At 42.7% G+C, this 21,707-nt stretch overlaps 2 protein-coding genes across 13 annotated transcripts in view; one reads left to right on the forward strand and one right to left on the reverse strand.

The window, feature by feature from the left end:
* Positions 1–21,707, reverse strand: part of gabpa (GA binding protein transcription factor subunit alpha) — a 384,408-nt gene that overhangs the window by 159,442 nt on the left and 203,259 nt on the right. The gene's annotated exons all lie outside the window — the stretch shown is intronic.
* The window catches only part of appa (amyloid beta (A4) precursor protein a), a 170,692-nt gene that overhangs the window by 63,608 nt on the left and 85,377 nt on the right, over positions 1–21,707 (forward strand). The gene's annotated exons all lie outside the window — the stretch shown is intronic.

Consider the following 21,707-nt stretch of genomic DNA (forward strand, 5'->3'; position numbering starts at 1 on the left):
AGTGATGAGTAATGTTTGCTGAAAGCTCTTGAATGTCTCTAATGGAGTGTTAATTCTGTACTTTGGAAAGAATACACTGTGCATGCTGCCTAATTGGTTATGCCAATCTGTCAACCTGCCAGTAGGTGTACAAATGTCATCTCATTGTTGGAAGATATAGGAGAAGGTTCTAAACTACTCCGTATTGTAAAGCAAAATGTACATTCCGTGCCCAAAAAAAGCACAGTTTGCTTTTTCTCCGCTCCTCTCTTGAAAGAGTCGACTGTTGGTGAGTTATGGTTCCAGAAGTGCCGACAGCCCTCTGACCTCACCCAAGAGGCACGACAAGTGTGGGCCAAAAGAAGAAATGCCAATAGGCTATTTGGCCTCAATGAGCATCATTCTGTTTTCACCCTACATCCACACACGTGCTTTCCAACAGGGTCACTGATGGTAATTGAGGGCAGAAACATTGTGATTTTTCTCACCCTGCCTGCTCTGTGTAGGTTAGGTCCACATCAGGTAGTGGTATAAAGTTGCTACCAGATGATTATTATTGGTGTGTGGCTTTCTTTGAGCAGCAGGAATGTTGTGTGCTTTCTTTGTTTCACTGTGGCCACTGGTTTGAGATGTGCCATTTACTCACCGCTGTAAGAACATGAAATAGGAGCAGGAGTAGGCCATACGGCCCTTCGAGCCTGCTCCACCAATTCAGCTGATCTTCAACCTCAACTCCACTTTCCCGCCCGGTCCCCATATCCCTTGATTCCCTTAGAGTACAGAAATCTATCCATCTTAGCCTTGAATATATTCAAAGATTCAGCATCCACAGCCCTTTGAGTAGAGAATTCCAAAGATTCGCAACCCTCTGAGTGAAGAGATTCCTCCTTACCTCAGTCCTAAATGGCCAAACCCTTATCCTGAGACTATGCCCCCTAGTTCTAGACTTTCCAGGCAGGGGAAACAGCCTCTGAGCATCTACACTGTCAATCCCTCTCAGAATCTTGTATGTTTCAATGAGATCACCTCTCATTCTTCTAAACTCCAGAGAGTATAGGCCCATTCTACTCAATCTCTCCTGATAGGACAACCCTTATGAAGGAATAAACCATATTCAGAAAAATACACCATCCTATGAAAGAATTTTGATTTTATTAAAACATGACAAACTGAGCTTGAAAATCTAAAAGCCTCAACAATGGAAAAGCTGTAAATAGCATACAGGATATTGAGATATATAAGTTGTTGACACTGAATCAATAGCCTTATTGAAGCAGAAGGTTAGAGGTTCCAGAAAGTCTGAAGCCTTGGAAAGAACACAATACCATACCCTGTTAGTGTCTTAAACCAACACTTTGGAAAGAATCACATAAAATTAAAGAAACATATGCCTTCGTAAAAATAACATCAAATGAAACACAGAGACATGAACCAGTGTTACAAACAGTTGAGGTAACTAAGAAGACAATGGTGCATCCGGTTGAGGTGTTTTTAATTTACATGTTGTAAAAAGATACAAACAGAAGACTTTGGTAAGAATAACATCAAATAGATGCACCAGCCATCACATTGGTTTTGTGTTAAGCTTGAGACACCTACACAGGAGACATAATTCTTAATGCTACAAGCTGATCTAACTGTAAAAATAGCAGGGGTCAACAGAAAAAATGACGAGATAATTAGTTTACATCAGCGGAAAACTTCGAAGGATATGCCAATGAGAAAGGGTATAAAAATTGGACTTTCAAATGGGAAGACAGATTCGCTTGAAGGGGCAAAGCGATTCTCGGCTTCAGAGGTAAGCTCTAAGTCTACAACTCTTTGAGTCTCGGGGATCAAGGTACTTGTATTTGATTTTGGTGGATATCTTGGAATAGACTTAAATGTAAAAATGTAACGAAGTTAAGATTTGAGAATAAGGATCTCTGATAATAGAATTGTAAGATTTTTGTATTTGGAACTTAATGTCGTGATTGAAACACCTACTGAAATTACATGTCGGTTCTTTAATAAATCTATATATTTTTAGAATTGTCTCTCACATAGTACTTCTGTATCAAACTTGCGAACTCAATCTCTGTACACTCTTTGGTGAGGAGTTGCAGAATTCTGGGGGAGTTTTCCGGACCCTCATAATATCCGGAAGGTTACAGTCTAGCTAAACTTATTAAAAGTGCTATCTGGAGGACGGTAACATCTTCAGATTGTTCCTTTCCTTTAGGGAGAGATAGTCTGGACCTTTAGATCCAATTAAGCGTCTTTAGGATTCGGCTATAACTTTAGTTGAAAGTGAACGTCTGGGGTAGCCCTAAAGGGGCTAGGACTAGTAATCCCTTGACCCTTTCATCCCAGGGATCAATCTAATGAACCTTCATTGCACCCCCGCTAAGGCAAGTATATCCTTCCTTAAGTATGGAGATCAAAACTACGCAATACTCTAGGTGTGGTCTCACCAAAGCCCTGTACAATTGCAGCAAGACTTCCTTAATCTTGTACTCCAAACCCCTTGCAATAAAACCATTTGCCGGCTTAATTGTTTGCTGTACCATGTTAACTTTCTGTATTTCATGTACAAGGACCCCCAAATCCCTCAACACCAACATTTAATAGTTTCTCACCATTTAAAAATATTCTGTTTTTCTGTTCTTCCTACGAAAGTGAATAACCTCACATTTCCCCACATTATACTCCATCTGCCACCATATTGCCCACTCATTTAACGATTGTAAATAGCTGAGACCCTAACACTGATCCTTGTGGCATCCCACTAGTAACAGCCTGCCAACCTGAAAATGGCCCATTTATCCATTTATTCCCACTCTGTTTTGTGTCCTTTAACTAATCCTCTATCCATGCTAATATATTACCCCCAACCCCATGAGCCCTTATCTTCTGCCACAACCTTTTATGTGGCACCTTATCGAATGCCTTTTGAAAATCCAAATATACTACATGCACTGATTCCCTTTTATCTACCCTGCTAGTTACATCCTCAAAAATATCTAATAGATTTGTCAAACACGATTTCCCTTTCATAAAACCATGTTGACTCGGCCTAATCATATTGGCCCGTATTTTCCGACCCCTACGGGTGTGTACGTGCTGTGTACACACCCATAGGGACATTGGAAATGCTGGTTTCAGGTATGCGAAGTGCATGTGCTGAAAACCGGCATTTCCCATCTGTCAAGAAGACAGATCGGACGCCTGCCCTGGAGAAGGGCCTCTGCGGGTGGAGAATTCCGTGTAGGCCTGCTCTTACCAGCATAAGAGTTTTGAAAAGTTTTTTAAAAATTCACTCATTTTATAATTTAAAAATACTTTTAAAAAAGGTTAAGTTTATTTTTTTCAAAAAATAAAATTTTTGTTTAAAATATTAAATTTAATGTAATTTTCTCATTTTAAAAACTTGATGTTTTAAAAAATTTACTTAATGTTTTGATATCTTTTTTCAGTGATCCCCATTCATACTTTAGACGGGTCTGTCTGTCAAAGGTATGAAGGGGGATTCCCTTCTCCCATTGGCTTGCCTGGCCTACGTGATCCCAGGGACGCTTGCGAACCGCATGCGCCTCTGGGATACGTGGGCCCTGTGCATTTCGACTATGGAGAGGCCCAGCATCGGAAGTGTCCGGACCTCGGGGGCCCTCGGGTAAGTGCGTAGATTTTTTCCCGATAGGAGGCACCTGCACGCAGGAAGCCTCCTATCGGAAATTACGGGTCATTATGATTTTCTAAGTGCCTGTTAACACTTCCTCAATAATGGATTCCAGCATTTTCCCAACGACTGATGTCGGGCTAACTGGCCTGTAGTTCCCTGTTTTTTCTCTCCCCTCCTTTCTTGAATATCGGGGTTACATTTGCTACCTTCCAATCAGCTGGAACCATTGTAGAATCTAAGGAATTTTGGAAGATCACAACCAATGCATCCACTATCTCTGCAGCCACCTCTTTTAGAACCCTAGGATGTAGGCCATCTGATCCAGGGGATTTGTCGGCTTTTAGTCCCATTAATTTCTCCAGTACCTTTTTCTTTACTAATATTAATTACACTGCTGGGCAATCTGGGCCTTGACCAACTTCTGTCTTGTACTTGGATAGTTCGGTTGTTGCTATGCTATTCAACGGAACAAGTATTCTACGTAAATTACACTTTGACTGCAAATTTCTCCAACGAGCATTTAGACATGCAAAAATATTTAAATTCGATGAAAGTGTCATTTTTCAGAATAAACCCGCTTCGCTCAAAAAAAATTGTAATCAAAGTAGTTCATCACTGCAATACTGCTACTTGTTTTCTTTCAGTAACTAGAGTTTACTGATTGTAAACATTGTTAGCCACTTGGTATAGTCTCCATGAATGTTGCCGTGTGTTTTATGCTGAAATAGTGGATAAGAAGTGTGTTTAATCATTCTGCATCAACTAACGGTCAAAATGAATATTGCAGTAGTTAATGACGACTGAGGACTGTGCTGTGCTGGATCTGTGCATCCCACTCTCAACCGGGAGAATTACAATGATTCAGTTCTCTGTTTGCTGATGTATCTCTCCGCTCAACTCTACAGTGATGAGGATGGTTCATGTTAAAGAAAAAATGTGTGGACAGGGAGTTATTGTTTGACTCTAGCAGTGATCCTGATTAAGATGTTGCCTTGCATTTCAGATTGGTTAGCTTAATGATTTAAGTAGTTGATTATTAACTAATGACAGTGGTGCAGAAGCTTTAATGCAAATACTGACGAGGCACTCGTGTTCCGCTTGAGCTGAAGCATTCCAAATGCACAGTCTTCCGTGACCATGTTATGTGTGCAGGAAATCTTTCACGAGTGGCGATGAGAGAAATGTGATTAAGAAATGCAGGATTCTTGAAAGCTTCTCTCTTCAGTTCAAAGTACCTTCAACTCTGTAGCATGCTAAATCAGTGAAAAGGACAAACTTGATTTGCTCTGCGCAGATCTCCGATCCATGACCGTTGCTATAAGGGGATGCAAACTCGCCCTTGACCTTGAAGCGTCAAGTGTGGCATTTGAATTCAAGCATGCCAACGCAGAATGCCATCGTGCACGGGTAGATCGAAGCAAAGGGCACCTTGTTTGGCAAGGTACACTGCTGTTATTCATTAAAAAAGCAGCCTGATTTGGATCGACTGGAAATGAAACAACGCACTGAAATGTTAATTGCTTGGTGACCTGATGTCCTCTTCTGATTTTTAATAATGAGCCTTTTCGCTTACTATAGCAACTTTGTTATTTTTCAGCATTGGGCAGATTGTTGATCAATCAAAATTACAAGTGCGGCGACAGAAATCCAGATTTCGCATTGTGACCTTGTGGACCCCAAGACCCCCTTATGGTGCCCCCAAGGATTTATGGAGCCCAGTTTGAACACCGCGGACTTGTATTGTCATGTGTCAAAACCAGTGCTGATCTTTAACCATCTGAAGCTGTTTTTGACGGGGGGGCGTCAGGAGAGAAACATTTTAAAGACTTTTCTAGCTGTCCAAGTAACCATAAAATGAAATTTTTGTCGCCATATCGAGTTGCCCCAGAACAAGTTGTGGTATTATAAAAGTGAAAATTGATTTGTCTATTTGTAATTGGTTCTAGTAACCTGACTCTCCTGTTTCGTTTATAGATTCACCATCTCCTGGTGGCCACAACCTTCCCAAATGTATATTTCTTTGTAAGAGCTTAGTGTACTGCAGCCAATGTATAATTGAAATATAATTGTGCTTCATCGCACTGAGCAGAATAAACTGCATTCAGGAACTCCAGAGCATTGCAGGACAAATGCTGCGATTAGCATTTTAACATTTTACCCTGCTGAATAAACAAAAATGTGTGTGTGAATGCTGTGACTGATTTTAAGTGCTCGTGTAAATCGAACTGCCTGCATTTCTGTTCATGTAAGCATCACCTGCCAGAAGTGCGAATGCAGCAATCATGGGTTGTCATCTGCTGGCACAGCCAAAAAGTTTCAAATAGGAATGTGAATAATGGAACTTCAATATCAGTTTCTTCTTTTTCTGGTTACCATTGGGAAGATAGCCTATTAAACCTAGAAATTCTGAGCAACAAATTAACCTCTTGAAAAAGACATCTTTCTTTCTTCTCCAGATGTGGGCAATGCTGGCAAGACCCAATTTCCTGCCCATCCATAGTTGCTTTGAGAAGATGGTGGTGGACTTTCTCCTTGAACCACTACAGTCCTTGTGGTGATGGTGCTCTCATAATGGTGTTGGCTAGGGTATTCTAAGCCAGTGACGATGAAGGAATGGCAATGTGTCCCCAAATCAAGATGGTGTGTGACTTGGAGGGGAACTTGGTGATGACGTTCTCAACATTGCTGCTCTTGCATTTCTTGGTGGGAGAGGTCATAGTGAAGGGTGATGCTGTCAAAGTAACCTTGTTGACTTGCTGCAGTGCATCCTGTAGATTGTACATACTGCAGCCACAGTGCGCCAGTGGTGGAGGGAGTGAATATTGAGTCCAGTGGTAGGGGCACCGATCAAGTGAACTGCAGTGCCTTGGACAATGTCCAACATCTTGTATAAAAACAGAAAATGCTGGAAATACTCAGCAAGTCGTGCAGCATCTGTGGAGAGAGAAACAGTTATCGTTTCAGGTCGATGACCCTTCGTCAGAACTGGAAAAAGTTGGAGATGGAACAGGTTTTTAAGCAAGTGTAGGGGCCGGGAAAGGGGGGCGGGGAGGAAAGAACAAAAGGGAAGGTCTGTGATAGGTTGGAAGGCAGGAGAGATTAGAGACAAAAGGGATGATGGTGCAAGGCAAAAGGCGATGGTAATGGGACAAGTTAAGAAACCAAAGATGGCTCTAGATGAGGTGTAAATGGCGATGGCAGAATGATCGACAGCTGCGAGAGAGAGAGAGAAAAATGTTTTTTTAACCATTTGTTTCTTGCCATCATCCCTGGTGGTTGGGCCTTCTCTTGTTGGAAATGGTCATTGCCTGGCACTTGGGTGGTGTGAATGTTAACTGCCAAGCCTGGATATTGTACAGATCTTGCTGTAAGCTAGCGTGAGCTGTTTCATTATCAGAGGAGTTGTTGATGGAGTTGAACATTGGAATCTTGGGCGGACAGCCCTAAGCCTGAGCTGAATGACAGCAGGAAGTCTATCGAAGCTGCTGAAGATGGTTGGGCCCAGGACAATGCCCTGAGGAATTCTGCCATCGATGACCTGGAGGGGTGGTGATGAAACTCAGCCAGCCTGAAACCAATCCGATTTTCTACGTCCTATTTGATCAGCTACTGAAAAATGTTCCTGCAGATCCCCATTGACATCAGTTTTGCTTGAGCTTCTTAGTACCTTACTCCGGCGAATGCTACCTTGATGTCGGGTGCAGCTACTCTCTCATCTCATCTCTCTCTGGCATTCAGCTGTTGTGTCCACATCCTGATCAATACCATGACGTGATCAGGAGCCGATTCTTCACGTACAATTCACGTGGCCATCATCCCTTCACGTGCTCTGTGAGTGTATGTCTGCTAGCAACTATCATCAGTTCCTTTACTCCTGCTGTCATTAACAGTTTAATCGATCTATTCCACAGCATGAACAGCCTTCTCTCGACCCCTCCACTGTCCGATTTGTCACACTGCTTACCCAACATCCAGTACTGGATGAGCAGAAATTTCCTCCAACTAAATATTGTGAAGCCCGAATCCATTGTCTTCGAACCCCACCACAAACTCCGTTCCCCAGCCATCGACTGCATCCCTCTCCCTGGCCACAGTCTGAGGCTGAACCAGACCATTCACAATTGGTGTCGTATTTGACCCCTAGATGATTTTCCAACCACATATCTGCTCCATCACCAAGACCACCTATTTCCACCTCTGTAACCTCTCCCGTCTCTGCCACTGCCTCAGCTCATCTATTGCTGAAACCCTCATCCATGCCTTTTTAATCTCTGGACTTAACTATTCCAACGCTCTCCTGGCCAGCCTCCCACTGGAGCTCGTCCAATACTCTGCAGCCTTTATCCTAACTCGCACCAAGTCTCGTTCACCCATTGCCCCTGTGCTCGTTGACCTACATTGGCTCCCAGTCTGGTCACGTCTTGATTTTAAAATTCTCATCCTTGTTTTCAAATCCATCCATGCTCTCGCCCCTCCCTATCTCTCTAACCTCCTCCAGCCCTACAACCCTCAGATCTCTGCACTCATCCAACTCTGCCTCTTGCACATCCTGATTTTTCATCACTCCACCATTGGTGACTCTGCCTTCAGCTGCCTTAAGCTCTGGAATTCTCTTAAGGAGCATCTTAAAGGAGGAGAGAGGTAGCGAGACTTAAGACCTTTGGCCAAGCCTGTCCTCCTATCTCCTTATGTGGCTCGGTGTCAAATTTTGTTCGATAACGCTCCTGTGAAGCGCCTTGGGACGTTTTACCACGTTAAGGGTGCTATATAAATTCAAGTTGTTGTTTCTGGTATATTGGAAACTTCTGTCTTGTGCTCAGCTGTAAAATTTTGCATCCACCGTTTAAACACAGCTACCAACTTTGTTTCCCACAAAACCTTTGTTCACACTTTTAACAAAAGGATAAATCGCCAAAAACTGTAGTATTTCCATGCTTACTCTCCGCTATGACAAAAGTTCTGTATAGGGATCATTTGGACTCCATTTCTTCGTCCCATAGCCACGCACCTGCTTAGAACAAACACAATCACGGTAGCATTCTGCATCTTGTTTGGCAACAAAATCTTTTGGGAAAAGCCCCTCACTGAACCACTTTGGAATATTTGCCCTCTGATAAATGTGTCTCTTGGTTAACACTATCCTGGAGCAGATGCTGATGTAATAGTCTTTTCAAACTGATTTGCCTTTGGGGAAAAAAATGCCATTAGTATGAATTATTTCCCTTGACTTGCACCAGCCATCCACATAGCCTTTTAACAAGATTTGTGTTTGAATTATAGGCAATTTTATGCTGAGTACTGAGAGCTCCTTGAAACTTCTCGAGCTCATTTTCTGCAGAATCACTGCGGCTGGGAGTGATTATGCTTTCATTCCATCACCGCACTGGGTTCGTTTCCCAGTCCCAGAAGTGGAAAGGTGGTACTGTGTCCTTGTACACCACTCAGTCATAGGGTAGTTGATGTACAAATATGTATTTTAAATATTAATATCCCCTGCATTTGTAATGGATATTATCAGATTTCCATAAATGCTGTGGTATGACTTTACTGAACTTCTATCACTTATTCTTCTGGCTGTGTTGAGAAGGATATTGAGTGATCCAGAATGCCAAGAATATGATGCTGGAGGAACGGGGCAGTGAGTGAAACCTATGATCCTAACTGCAGCCGTGAAAGAGAGTCCCGAAGGCTGTGTTGCCGGGGTTAAGGATATCTCCTCGCAGCTGGCGAAGAACTTGGAGAGGGAGGGGGAGGATCCAGTTGTCGTTGTCCATGTAGGAACCAACTACATAGGTAAAACTAACAATGAGGTTCTGCTGAGGGAGTTTCAGGAGCTAGGGTCTAAATTAGTAAGCAAAACCACAAGGGTAATAATCTCTGGATTACTACTTGAGCCACGTGCAAAATGGCATAGAATCAAGTAGATCAGAGAGTTAAATGCGTGGCTCAGAGTGGTGTGGGGAAAAAGGGATTTCAATTCTTGGGGCACAGGCACCAGTACTGGGGAAAGAGGGAGCAGTTCCGTCGGAACGGGCTCCACTTAAACCGGGTTGGAACCAGTGTCCTGGCGAATCGAATAACTAGGGCTGTAGATAGGGCTTTAAACTTTTTTTTAAAAGGGGGGGGTTCCAGGTGAGGGGAAATTTAGAAATCTAAAGAGAAATATCAAGACAATAGAGCAGTGTAGCGGTTTGGGTAAAAATAAGCAGAGTGTGAGAGGAAGGGACAGAGAGTTTAATGGTAGCAGTGCAGCAGAGAATAAGGTCAAAGCAGGGAATAATAGTAAATAATTTAAATTAAAGCTCTCTATCTGAATGCACGAAGCATTCGTAACAAGATAGACGAACTAGTGGCACAAATAGAGATAAATGGGTTTGATCTAATAGGCATTACAGAGACATGGTTGTAAGGTGGCCAAGGTTGGGAACTAAATGTTCCAGGTTACTTGACGTTTCAAAAAGACAGGCAGAACGGAAAAGATGGGGGAGTAGCCCTGATAATAAAGGATGACGAGGACTGTAGCAGAAACATTCTCTGCTCGGAAGATCAGGAAGTAGAATCAGTATGGGTGGAGATGAGGAATAACAAGGGGCAGAAAACACTAGTAGGAGTGGTATATAGGCCCCCTAACAGTAGCTATACTGTTGGACAGAATATTAATCAAGAAATAGTAGGCGATTGCAATAATCTTGGGGGACTTTAATCTTCATATAGACTGGACAAATCAAATTGGTAAAGTTAGTCTGGTGGGCGATTTCATGGAATGCATTCGGGACAGTTTCCTAGAACAATGTGTCATGGAACTAACCAGGGAACAGGCTATTTTAGAACTTGTATTGTGTAATGAGACAGGGTTAATTAGCAATCTCATAGTAAAGGATCCTCTGGGGCAGAGTGATCATAATACAGGAAACTTTGTGCTATCCGGCACCGACGGGACCGAGCTGTTGCCGTTCCCTCAAAACTGCCGGACACACCAGCGTTAATGTTGAAGCATACGGAGCTTTTCATCTCCGTATCTGACAACAAACACTGTTGCTTAGCAACAGCTTCTAAACAGTCGGCCTGTACCTTGGAAGCGTCTCTCTGAAGCTGTTGCTAAGCTACAGAGACTTTGCAGAGCCTGACTTGGAAGAAAAAAAAGCCACGAGAAGAAAAAAAACCTAACAAAACGGCTCCTGATTTTTGCCGGTGGCTCGAGCTTGCCGGACATTTAGCCTCCGGATAACACACAGTTTCCTGTATAATAGAATTTCACCTTAATTTTGAGAGTGACATGCCTAAGTCCAAATCTAGAGTCTTATACTTAAATAAAGCCAATTACATCGGTATGAGGGGCGAGTTGGCTAAGGTAGATTGGAAAAATAGATTAAAAGGTATGGCGGTAGATAAGCAGTGGCTAGCATTTAAAGAAATATTTCATAATTCTCAACAAAAATACATTCCATTGAGAAACAAAAACTCCACGGGAAAAGTGATCCAACCGTGGCTAACTAAAGAAGTTAAGGATGGCATTAGATTGAAAGAAGAAGCTTATAATGTTGCAAAGAATAATAGTAAGCCTGAGGATTGGGAGAGTTTCAGAAACCAGCAAAAGTTGACCAAAAAATTGATAAACAGGGAAAAAATAGAATGAGAAAACTAGCAAGAAATATAAAAGCAGATTGTAAGAGCTTCTACAAGTATGTAAAAAGGAAGAGAGTAGCAAAGGTAAATGTTGGTCCTTTAGAGGCTGAGACAGGAGAAATTATTATGGGGAATAAGGAAATGGCACAAAAGTTAAACATATTTTGTATCTGTCTTCACAGTAGAAGACACAAAGCATACCAAAAATGGCGGGGAACCAAAGGTCTAATGAGGGTGAGGAACTTAACGTAATTAATATAAGTAGAGAAAAAGTACTAGAGAAACTAATGGGACTAAAAGCCGACAAATCCCCTGGACCTGACGTCCTACATCCTAGGGTTCTAAAAGAGGTGGCTGAAGAGATAGTGGTTGCATTGGTTTTGATCTTCCAAAATTCCCTAGATTCTAGAATAGTCCCAGCAGATTGGAAGGTCGCAAATGTAACACCGCTGTTCAAGAAAGGCGGGAGAAAACACACAGGGAACCTCAGGCCAGTTAGCCTGACATTAGTCGTCGGGAAAATGCTGGAATCCATTATTAAGGAAGTGGTAACAGGGCACTTATTAATTCATAACATGATTAGGCAGAGTCAACACTGTTTTATGAAAGGGAAATCGTGTTTGACAATTTTATTAGTTTTTTGAGGTTGTAACTAGCAGGGTAGATAAAGGGGAACCAATGGATGTAGTATATTTCCAAAAGGCATTCGACAAGGTGCCACATAAAAGGTTATTACACAAGATTAGGGCTCATGGGGTTGGGGGTAATATAGTAGCATGGATAGAGGATTGGTTAACAGACAGAAAACAAAGAGTAGGGATAAACAGATCTTTTTCAGGTTGGCAGGCTATAACTTGTGGAGTTCAGCAAGGATCAGTGTTGGGGCCTCAGCTATTTACAATCTATATTAATGACCTAGATGAAGGGACCGAGTGTAATGTATCCAAGTTTGCTGATGATACAAAGCTAGGTGGGACAGTAAGCTGTGAGGAGAACACAGAGTCTGCAAAGAGATATAGATAGACTAAGTGAGTGGGCAGTAAGGTGGCAGGTGGAGTATAATGTAGGGAAATGTGAGGTTATTTACTTTGGTAGGAAGAATAGAAAAACAATATTTTTTAAATGGTGCGAAACTTTCAAATGTTGATGTTCAGAGAGATTTGGGTGACCTCGTGCAAGAAACACCGAGCTAGCATGCAGGTACAGCAAGCAAGAAGTAAGGCAAATGGCATGTTGGCCTTTATTGCAAGGGGGTTGGAGTGTAAGAGTCTGGAAGTCTTGCTACAATTGTACAGGGCCTTGGTGAGACCGCACCTGGAGTACTGTGCACAGTTTTGGTCTCCTTATCTAAGGAAGGATATACTTGCCTTGGAGGCGGTGCAACAAGGTTCACTAGATTGATTCCTGGGATGAGAGGGCTGTCCTATGATGAGATTGTGTAGAATGGGCCGATACTCTCTGGAGTTTAGAAGAATGAGAGGTGATCTCATTGAAACATAGAAGATTCGGAGGGGGATTGACAGGGTAGATGCTGAGAGATTGTTTCCCCTGGCTGGAGTGTCTAGAACTAGGGGGCATAGTCTCAGGATAAGGGGTCGGCTATTTAAGACTGAGATGAGGAGGAATTTCTTCACTCAGAGGGTTGTGAATCTTTAAAATTATCTGCCCCAGAGGGCTGTGAATGCTGAGTCTTTGAGTATATTCAAGGCTGAGATCGATAGATTTTTGGACTCTAGGGAAATCAAGGGATATGGAGATTGGGCGAGAAAGCGGAGTTGAAGTTGATGATCAGCCATGATCTTATTGAATGGCGGAGCAGGCTTGAGGGGCCGTATGGCCGACTTATGTTCTTATGTTACTTTAAGGTAGTAGGGAGCAGAAATTGGAGGCTTTCCTGCTTCTGCCCCAGCAGGCTTGTTCAGAGCAGTGTTGATCAGCACCTTGGCGGATGGGCCAGTCATTTTTATTCTCTGCTCCACTGCCACTCTGACCATTCTGTCCTCGGCCTCTTACACCGTTCCAATGAAGCTCAACGTAAGCTCGAGGAACAGCACCTCACCTTTCTATTAGGCACTTTACAGCCTTTCGAACTCAACATCGAGTTCAACAATTTCAGATCATAACCTCCTCCCCCATTTTTTCGGACAACAGCTTTTGCTGATGATGCTGCTATTCCCATTTACACCTCCTCTAGACCCATCTCTTTGTTTCTTTACTTGTCCCATTACCATCTCCTTTTGCCTGGCACCATCAGCCCTTTTGTCATTTAATCACTCCTGCCTTCCACCCTATTCTTTCCTCCCCTCCCCCTGCCTCTGTACTTTGCCTATAACGTTTTCCGTTTCTGACGAAAGGTCATCGACCTGAAACGTTAACTCTGTTTCTCTCTCCACAGATGCTGCCTGACCTGCTGAGTATTTCTGTTTTTATTTCAAATTTCCAGCATCCGCAGTATTTTTGCTTTTATCTTATCTCTTCCTGAAGTCTTACAGCCCTGCTCGCTGTTTGCCAAACCTATTTTTTTGTCAAGAAATTGATAAAAATTGGGAAAGCTGTTCTGTTTGTGAGTTAACTGTTCTGAGAGGATTCATCTCTTGGATACAGTAATAGTGGTTCAAATTAAGTACTGTGCCGCACACTTGCCACATCCTTGCCTGGCAAGCTTATCTTTTGTTTGTATTGGTGGACTTTTTTTCGTTGAGAAAGCTTTGCGTGATTAGATTCAATGTGTAGTTTTTATTTTGTTGGGGGTTTTTTTCTTTTCTTTCCAGAAGAGGTAGTTATCTCTTTAATAAAAACAGAATCTGTGGAGCAAGAAACCAAGTTAATGTTTCAGGTCGATAACCTTTTGCCAGTTCTCTTTAGTTTGAACAATTGATGTTGTCCTTCCCTTTCCCTTTTTTTTAACTGAAGTGGAAGTTTTAACACTGAGAAATATCTTGGACTGTGTTTAAAGGGAAAGCAAAGCCTGGAGAGTGGGGCATTTTTGCCTTTGACGAGTACTGTAGCATCATTTCCCAGGACCAGGTCGTTCAGTGCTGGCCTGCGATATGGTCACGTTGCAACTCCTGTTGATTTTGTTGTGCCATTCTTGGATTTCCTCACAGTTGCCGTCAGTGGACTGGCCTAACACAGAGAAAACTCTTCAAAAAGAAGTCAGCCCAATGAAATTCCAGATGAGTATTATTTTCCAATATAAGAGAAGGCATCAACTTGAACAACAAGCCTTCCCCTGGCTTTCACTTCTCCTTTTTAAGATGTGTAATCCGTCATGTAGCACTGTCTCATCACATGAGCAGCTCTGCATCTGTCCCCAAACCCCACAGCACTAGTTCCAAACTCGACCATGGTCACTGATGACTCTAGGTAAATGCCTCACTTGGTCTGTGCTGACTTAGTTGATCTCACGGAGAACTGCGCTACCACCAATGTTCTCTAAGCTGATGAAGGGCCTCCGACCTGAAACGTTAACTCGGTTTCTCTCTCCACGGATGCTGCCTGGCCTGCTGAGTATTTCCAGCATTTTCTGTTGTTATTTCGCTTTGAGCTGCATGGTCGCATAGCGCTCCAGGAAACCCGTGCAGCCGACTTTTCAGCATAAAATAGGAGTAGGAGCCGCCCAGGGCCAAAATATTCCGCTTGACTGGCAGAAAAAAAAGTTAATCCAGCTTCATGCTTTTAATTCCATCCAGTGACCCTTTTTAAAATTTGTATGCGAGCAGGAATTGGCTTGGCTGTGGTGCTTCCGACATAGAAACATAGAAGATAGGAGCAGGAGTAGGCCATTCGGCCCCTCGAGCCTGCTCCGCCATTCAATGTGATCATGGCTGATCATCCAAATTCAGTACCCTGTCCCTGCCTTCTCCCCATATCCCTTGATTCCTTCAGCCTTAAGAAATATATCCAACTCTTTCTTGAATATATTTAATGAACTGGCCTCCACCACCCTCTGTGGCAGAGAATTCCACAGGTTCACCACTCTCTGGGTGAAGAAATTCCTCCTCATTTCAGTCCTAAATGGCCTACCCCTTATCCTTAGACTATGACCTGCTGACACTAAATCTTGCCAATGTCTACTTATAATGAATGACCACTTGAGCAGATACTGATGGGCTACTGGCTCCTGTGTAATGAATCCCACAGGACTTGCACCATTTAGGAGGGAGGGACAGGCTCAAAAATCCACCTTTATTTTTAGCCTGGATGCACAATCTTAAATTGTAGCCATGGTGCAGCTCAGCACACATCGTCTGTAAGACCCGTCATTTGTTGTACTTTGCCCTTTGTGTATGTTTGAGATTTGTGCTTGTTCCTGGTGCGCCGGGAATTATTATAGAAAAGGAATAAACTGCAGCATCGGAATTGACTGCAGTGGCCCAGTTCATTGGTTGTATTTAGAAAATTGGTTGGGAGGATTGGGTTATTTTTAGCTTTAATTGTAACCAGAAGACGCATGCAGAACTGGAAATGTGGGTGCTTTTTTAGGTCAGTTGTGCTACACAATTTGATTGCGTTTGAACCTATTTCAGCTTTGTCTCAGCAAACATGTGGTATAACCCTAGTGCAGTCATCCAAATTCAAACTAAACAGGCAGTGTGAGCTCACCTGAAGGATGTAGTCTGACTTCAGCTGCGACTGGTACATTTTAATATTGTATATCTTGACATTGGTAAAATAGTTGAGTGACCAGCATTTGGATGTTGCTGAGGAGATTTCTGCATTGCCATGGGTAAAGAGCAATGCAGTACAATTTTGGTTTGCTGGCCCTGTAATGCTTTCGCAGCGTTTCTCAAACTGGAGTCCGGAGACCCCTGGGGGGGGGGTCCGTAGATGCTTTCCGGGGGTCCGCAACCAGAGGTAATTTCAAACCTGCTCCTCTTTATAAAACTGTCACTGATTCAATTCTTGCGAATAATTCTTAATGGCTGGGCCCGCCTCCTCAGAGACCCACAGCTCTGTCACTTTGCAATGAGCGCTTCCTGCCGGTCGAGCCGATTCCTCTCCCTGGTGCCGCAACATAGGAACAGGAGTCGGCCATTCAGCCCCTTGAGTCTGCTCCGCCATTCAATTAGATCATGGCTGATTTGTGACCTAACTCCATATACCTGCCTTTGGCCCATATCCCTTAATACCTTTGGTTAACAGAAAGCTAGCAATCTCGGATTTAAAATTAACAATTAATTTAGCCTCAATTGCTGTTTGCGGAAGAGAGTTCCAAGCTTCTACCACCCTTTGTGTGTAGAAGTGTTTCCTAATTTCACTCCTGAAAGGTCTGGCTCTAATGTTTAGACTCTGCCCCCTAGTCCTAGAATCCCCAACCTGTGGGAATCGTTTCTTTCTCTCTACCCTATCTGTTCTCCTTAATATCCTGAAAACTTCGATCAGACCACCCCTTAGCCTTCTAAATTCTAGGGAATACACCCTAATTTGTGTAATCTCTCCTCATAACTTAATCCTTAAAGTCCGGGTATCATTTTGGTAAACCTACGCTGCACTCCCTCCAAGGCCAATATATCCTTCCTACGGTGTGATGCCTGAACGTGTTCACGCGAACAGGTATCAAATCAAATCAAATCAACTTTTATTGTCATTGTTAGTGCACAAGTGCAGTACAACGAAATGTAGGCTTGTGGCTCCTGAGAGTGTACATTTGGATTAAGACATTTAAACATTCAACATACATTTGGCTTGTAATACATAAACATATCCATAATAAAGTGCATTGGCAGATGTGCAGGCTTTAGAGTTTATTTGTGGAGTTCAGTAGGATGACAGCCCTGGGAAAGAAGCTGTTCCTAAATCTGGTCGTACGGGTACGAATGCATCTGTAGCGTCTCCCAGATGGCAGGAGGGTGAACAGGCTGGGGTGGGTAGGGTCTTTGATGATGGACCATGACCTCCGTAAACAGCGTTTCTGGTATATGTGCTCTATGGCCGGTAGCCGGGTGCCGGTAATGCGTTGGGCAGTTTTGACTACCCACTGCAGGGCTTTCCGGTCATAGTAGCTACAGCTGCCGTACCATACTGTGATACAGTTTGTCAGGATGCTCTCTATAGTGCAGTGGTAAAAGTTAGAGAGGATCAGGGATGACAGGTTACAATCCCACAGTGCAGCTGTTACAGAATATGCCAGTGGGACAGTATGGCGGTGAGCCTTGCTTCCAGCAGCATCCCAGCGTGTGCATGGGTGCTCATGCCCTCGCTCACCTTGGCCAGCCTGCTGACGCCTTTAAAAATTGTCCAGCAATGAGTGGCTAATAGTGGCCATCTCTTGCTGCGGAGTGAGTGCCCGGAATTGATGCAAGAAGCAGGCACACCCATCTCGCTGAGATCTGTAAGTAAATACCTATTTTCTTAAAAGCATTATTAAAACACTCTTTACATGCAGCACTTTCATATTTTGATTATTATAATTTCGATGGGGGGGGTATAATTACTAATCCATTTGAAAAGGGGTCCTTCAACCAAAAAAGTTTGCGAACCACTGCTCTCGCAGGTATTGACCTCGGACTAGCACCTGTAGTAGAGCTGTGGCCCTAATGGATAAACAAGCCATCCGACAGGTACAGAACGGCAGCATTAGACTCCCGTCCACATAACTGCATTCCAATCCCAGTGTTAACTCATTCCATTTTCATTTGGGCTTTTCTCCAGCAAGAGCGCTTCATATGAGTTGGTTGAGTGGTTTGAGAAAGGGTGGGGTGGTTAGCTGGCCTTTTTTTTGATGCCCTGGGTATTGTGGATAGAGCAGTGTGCAACTTCAAATGCTGCATGAATAGGCATTTCAGGTGGTGAAATAGAGCTCCATTGTGCATTGTCAGTTCTTTAAGTAACATAAAACTAAGTGTTCAAAGTAAATGGCCCGAGGAAGTGAATATCTTGTGTGGTAGCTAACTTCATTGTATAATCTGTACTGTGGAATGCAAGTCCCAGGGCTGCTGATAACTCGACATGGTAAACATTTTTGCACATAGTGGAAAATAAGGAAGATGGCGAGTCTAGGGAGGAGTGCTTCACTTTCATAGAGGAAAATAACTCCCCTTAAATTTAATTGAGGTTTTTTAAAAATGCAGCTTTCCTCCCAACATGGAGACCCACAAGCTTCGTCCAGCTCCGTGTTGGGCCACTCCAGTGATGTTTGTTGTCCTGAAATGGTTACATTGCAAGCAGTGGGAGGCTTGACTTCAAACGGGGCCTTCGTGAGAGGAAGTTGTTACATTTAAAACAAAATGTAAATAAGGGTGAGGAATACAGATTGTTCACTGCAACAGAAACCGGAGAGGGCACAGATTTAAGGTGATTGGCAAAGGAAGCAGAGGCAACATGAGAGACTTTTTTTACGTAACGAGTGGTTAGGATTTGGAAGGCACTGCCTGATAGGCTGGTGGATACAGATTCAATAGTAGCCTTCAAAAGGGAGTTGGATAAATACTTGAAGGAGAAAAAATTGCAGGGATATGGGGAAAGAGCGAGGGAGTGGGACTAACTGGATTGCTCTTCGAAAGAGCCGGTGCAGACCCAATGGGCCGAATGGCCTCCTCCTGTGCTGTACTATTCTATGATTCTATGAAATATAGCCTCATCACAATTTATTTCTGTAAATTAGATGGAGGGGGTTGGTAGTGTTGGCTTAATGAACCAAATTTCAGTTGTTTATTTTTATCTCGTTCTCCGCAAAAAAAAAGGGTGGCCTCGTTTTTCTTCTAGAAACTCAAGCAGTCACTGACCTTTTCTTTAAATGGGTTTCATTGTGATGCTCTGTAAGTGGAGATATGCCAACAAAAGAAACAAATTGTACTGCGCAATACTGAAATACCTCTGTGGGGTGTGTTTAGTTTACAGTGACTAAATTCATGTGACCAAGCGATCCATATTATAAGCATTTGATCTTTTCAGTTCCACCGCTTCTTTTATGTTTAAAACAATAAAGTATAGTTGACGTTGAAAGTGGATTAGCATTTGGTTTCAATTGACCTTTGGGAATTCTTGGGGGAGGGGAGGTTGGAGAAAAGGGTAGGGTTACAACAAGTAGAGAATTAGCCATTTTTTAAAAACTATCCAACAATCAGCCAAGAACAAACTTTATACGTGGGTAATTAGTATAATGGCTTAGGTGTGAAATATATGTATTTTGTACCAGGCAAGATCTCATTGATTGAGTTCCACTTAATCAGTGAAATACATAAACAGCTAAGTATTAACAGTCTCAGTCCAACCAAATAAGGCTGCCAGCTCTTAATGTTCACTGTTTTGTTGCGCAGTGAAGTGTCAGTTTAGGCTCGGTGGTAGCAGTCTCGTCTGTCAGAGGGTTGTGGGTTCAAACCCCACTCCAGGACTTCACATAATCCAGGCAGACACTCCAGTGCAGTACTGAGAGAATGCTGCATTGTCCAAGGGGCTGTCTTTCGGATGAGATGTTAAACTGAGGTGCCATCTTTCCTCTTGGGTGGATCCCACAAGACTATTTGAAGAAGAAAGGAGTTCTCCCCAGTGTCTTGGCCAATATTTATCCCTCAACCAACATCACTAAAAAAACAGATCATCTTGTCGTTATCACATTGTTGTTTGTGAGATTTGGCTGTGTGCAAATTGACTGTTGCATTTCCCTCCATTTATGATAATGACCACAATTCCAAAGTGAAGCATTGGCTGTGAGGCATTTTGGGACACCCTGAACAACTCTTTCTTTAATGGAACAAGCTCCTAAAACATTTCAAATGCAAGTTCTGTTGATTGCTCGTGCAGAAAGTGTTCATAACACAGTAATAATAGGTTTGTGTATAATTGACGGTGAGGATGCTGTGTCGTGGTCGGGTTCATTCTGTTCACTTGATCACCTGAAGAAGGAGCAGCGCTCCGAAAGCTTGTGATTTCAAATAAAGCTGTTGGACTATAACCTGGTGTTGTGTGATTTCTTACAAAAATTAAAGTAGTGAGGACTTGGTGAAATACTGGGTTAGAACTTTCCGTTCACTTCTAGTCGTTGCGTTAAAATGCAGCCTGGACTGGTGGAATAAAAATCACTAGGTGTAAGTACCCTACTTGAAAAGAGTTACGTCAATTTTAACCCAGTTTCGAGTGGGCATGCGCCCCCAACACATCTGCCCATAGTTCAGAACAAATTAAATGAGTACAAGAAGCTACAATGGTGGGAAATGGAAAGACCACATTAGCACAATAAGAAGTGCTTCAGCAAGTTTGGAGTGGTGTTTTTTTATTATGGAAAGGGTAGAAGAATCATTATTTTATATCCAATTCATGCTACGCTTGACCTGATGGTCCTTGATGCCACATGAAGTGCCAAACACAAGGAAACCAATTAAAAGGAATGTGCCTGAATGGATAACGATGGTTGGTTGGAGGGCATAAAACAAAAGGTTAAAAATAAAAAATTTGGGGCCTTAGAGATGTGGGGAGTGAAGTTCCACAGGGATCTGTGAGGGGTTGTTCTTAATTACACGCTTGAATTCTCTGGGCTCAGAATTGAGGGGGAAAATATTGAAATTTGCAGCTGACACCAAGTTGGGGTGGATATGGCAAATTGTGAGTGTGAAAGACTGTTGAAGGGCATAGACTAGCAGGATGGGAAGATGAAGTTCAATATAGAAAAATGAAGCAAGATATTTTGGAAATAAGAATAGGGAAAGGAAGTAACCCCTCCAAAAGATAAGATTTTAATTGGCATAGAGGATCAGATAGATGTAGGTCATTAAAGGTGGCAGTACAAGCCGTTAAGACTCGACTCTTTTTTTTAAAAAGGCAAACCGATTCCTTCACATTTTATTTCGAGGCATAGAGTACAAAAGCAAGGAAGTAATGCTGAATTTGTACACAAGCCAAGGCTACAGTTGGAGTATTCGGCACAGTTTTGGTCAACCATTATAAGAAGGATATGAGCAATGGAGAAGGTGCAGTGTAGCTTCACTAGAATTTTGCCACAGACGAGAGGTTATAGTTATGAAGAGACTTGAGAAGGTTAAGGGGTGACCAGTAACGTTCCCATTTAGCTGCGCGGCCATGCAGCAATCTGCAGGTTTCGCACAGCCAGTTCCATGACGTTCTAATGTCAAACACCGCGCATGTGCGGTAATTTGAATGGGCCTCACACCCAAAAAAATTTACGGGGAGCATTGGTGACCAGTTTAAGGTCTTGAAACAGAAGGAAGTGTTGGAGGTAAATAGTGATTGACTCTTTTCACTGGTTGGCAAAGTGATAGTGTGTAGAAATTTAAGATAATCACAATTAAAATGGAGGATACAAAAAATATCTTCACATATAGGGAATATGGAATTCTGTACCACAAACTGTGTCTGTACCACAAATTATTTTAAAAGGGAATTAAATAGTTGCTTTTAAAATGGTATGAGATACGAGTAGGAGAGTGTGATTAAGTTAGGTGGTTCACTTAACGGGTCAAATGAGCTGTTTCTGTGGTTCCCC

Source organism: Somniosus microcephalus, chromosome 14 (genome assembly GCF_052327205.1).
Source record: "Somniosus microcephalus isolate GS21.2 chromosome 14, FLI_Smic_1.0, whole genome shotgun sequence".
NCBI lineage: Eukaryota > Metazoa > Chordata > Chondrichthyes > Squaliformes > Somniosidae > Somniosus > Somniosus microcephalus.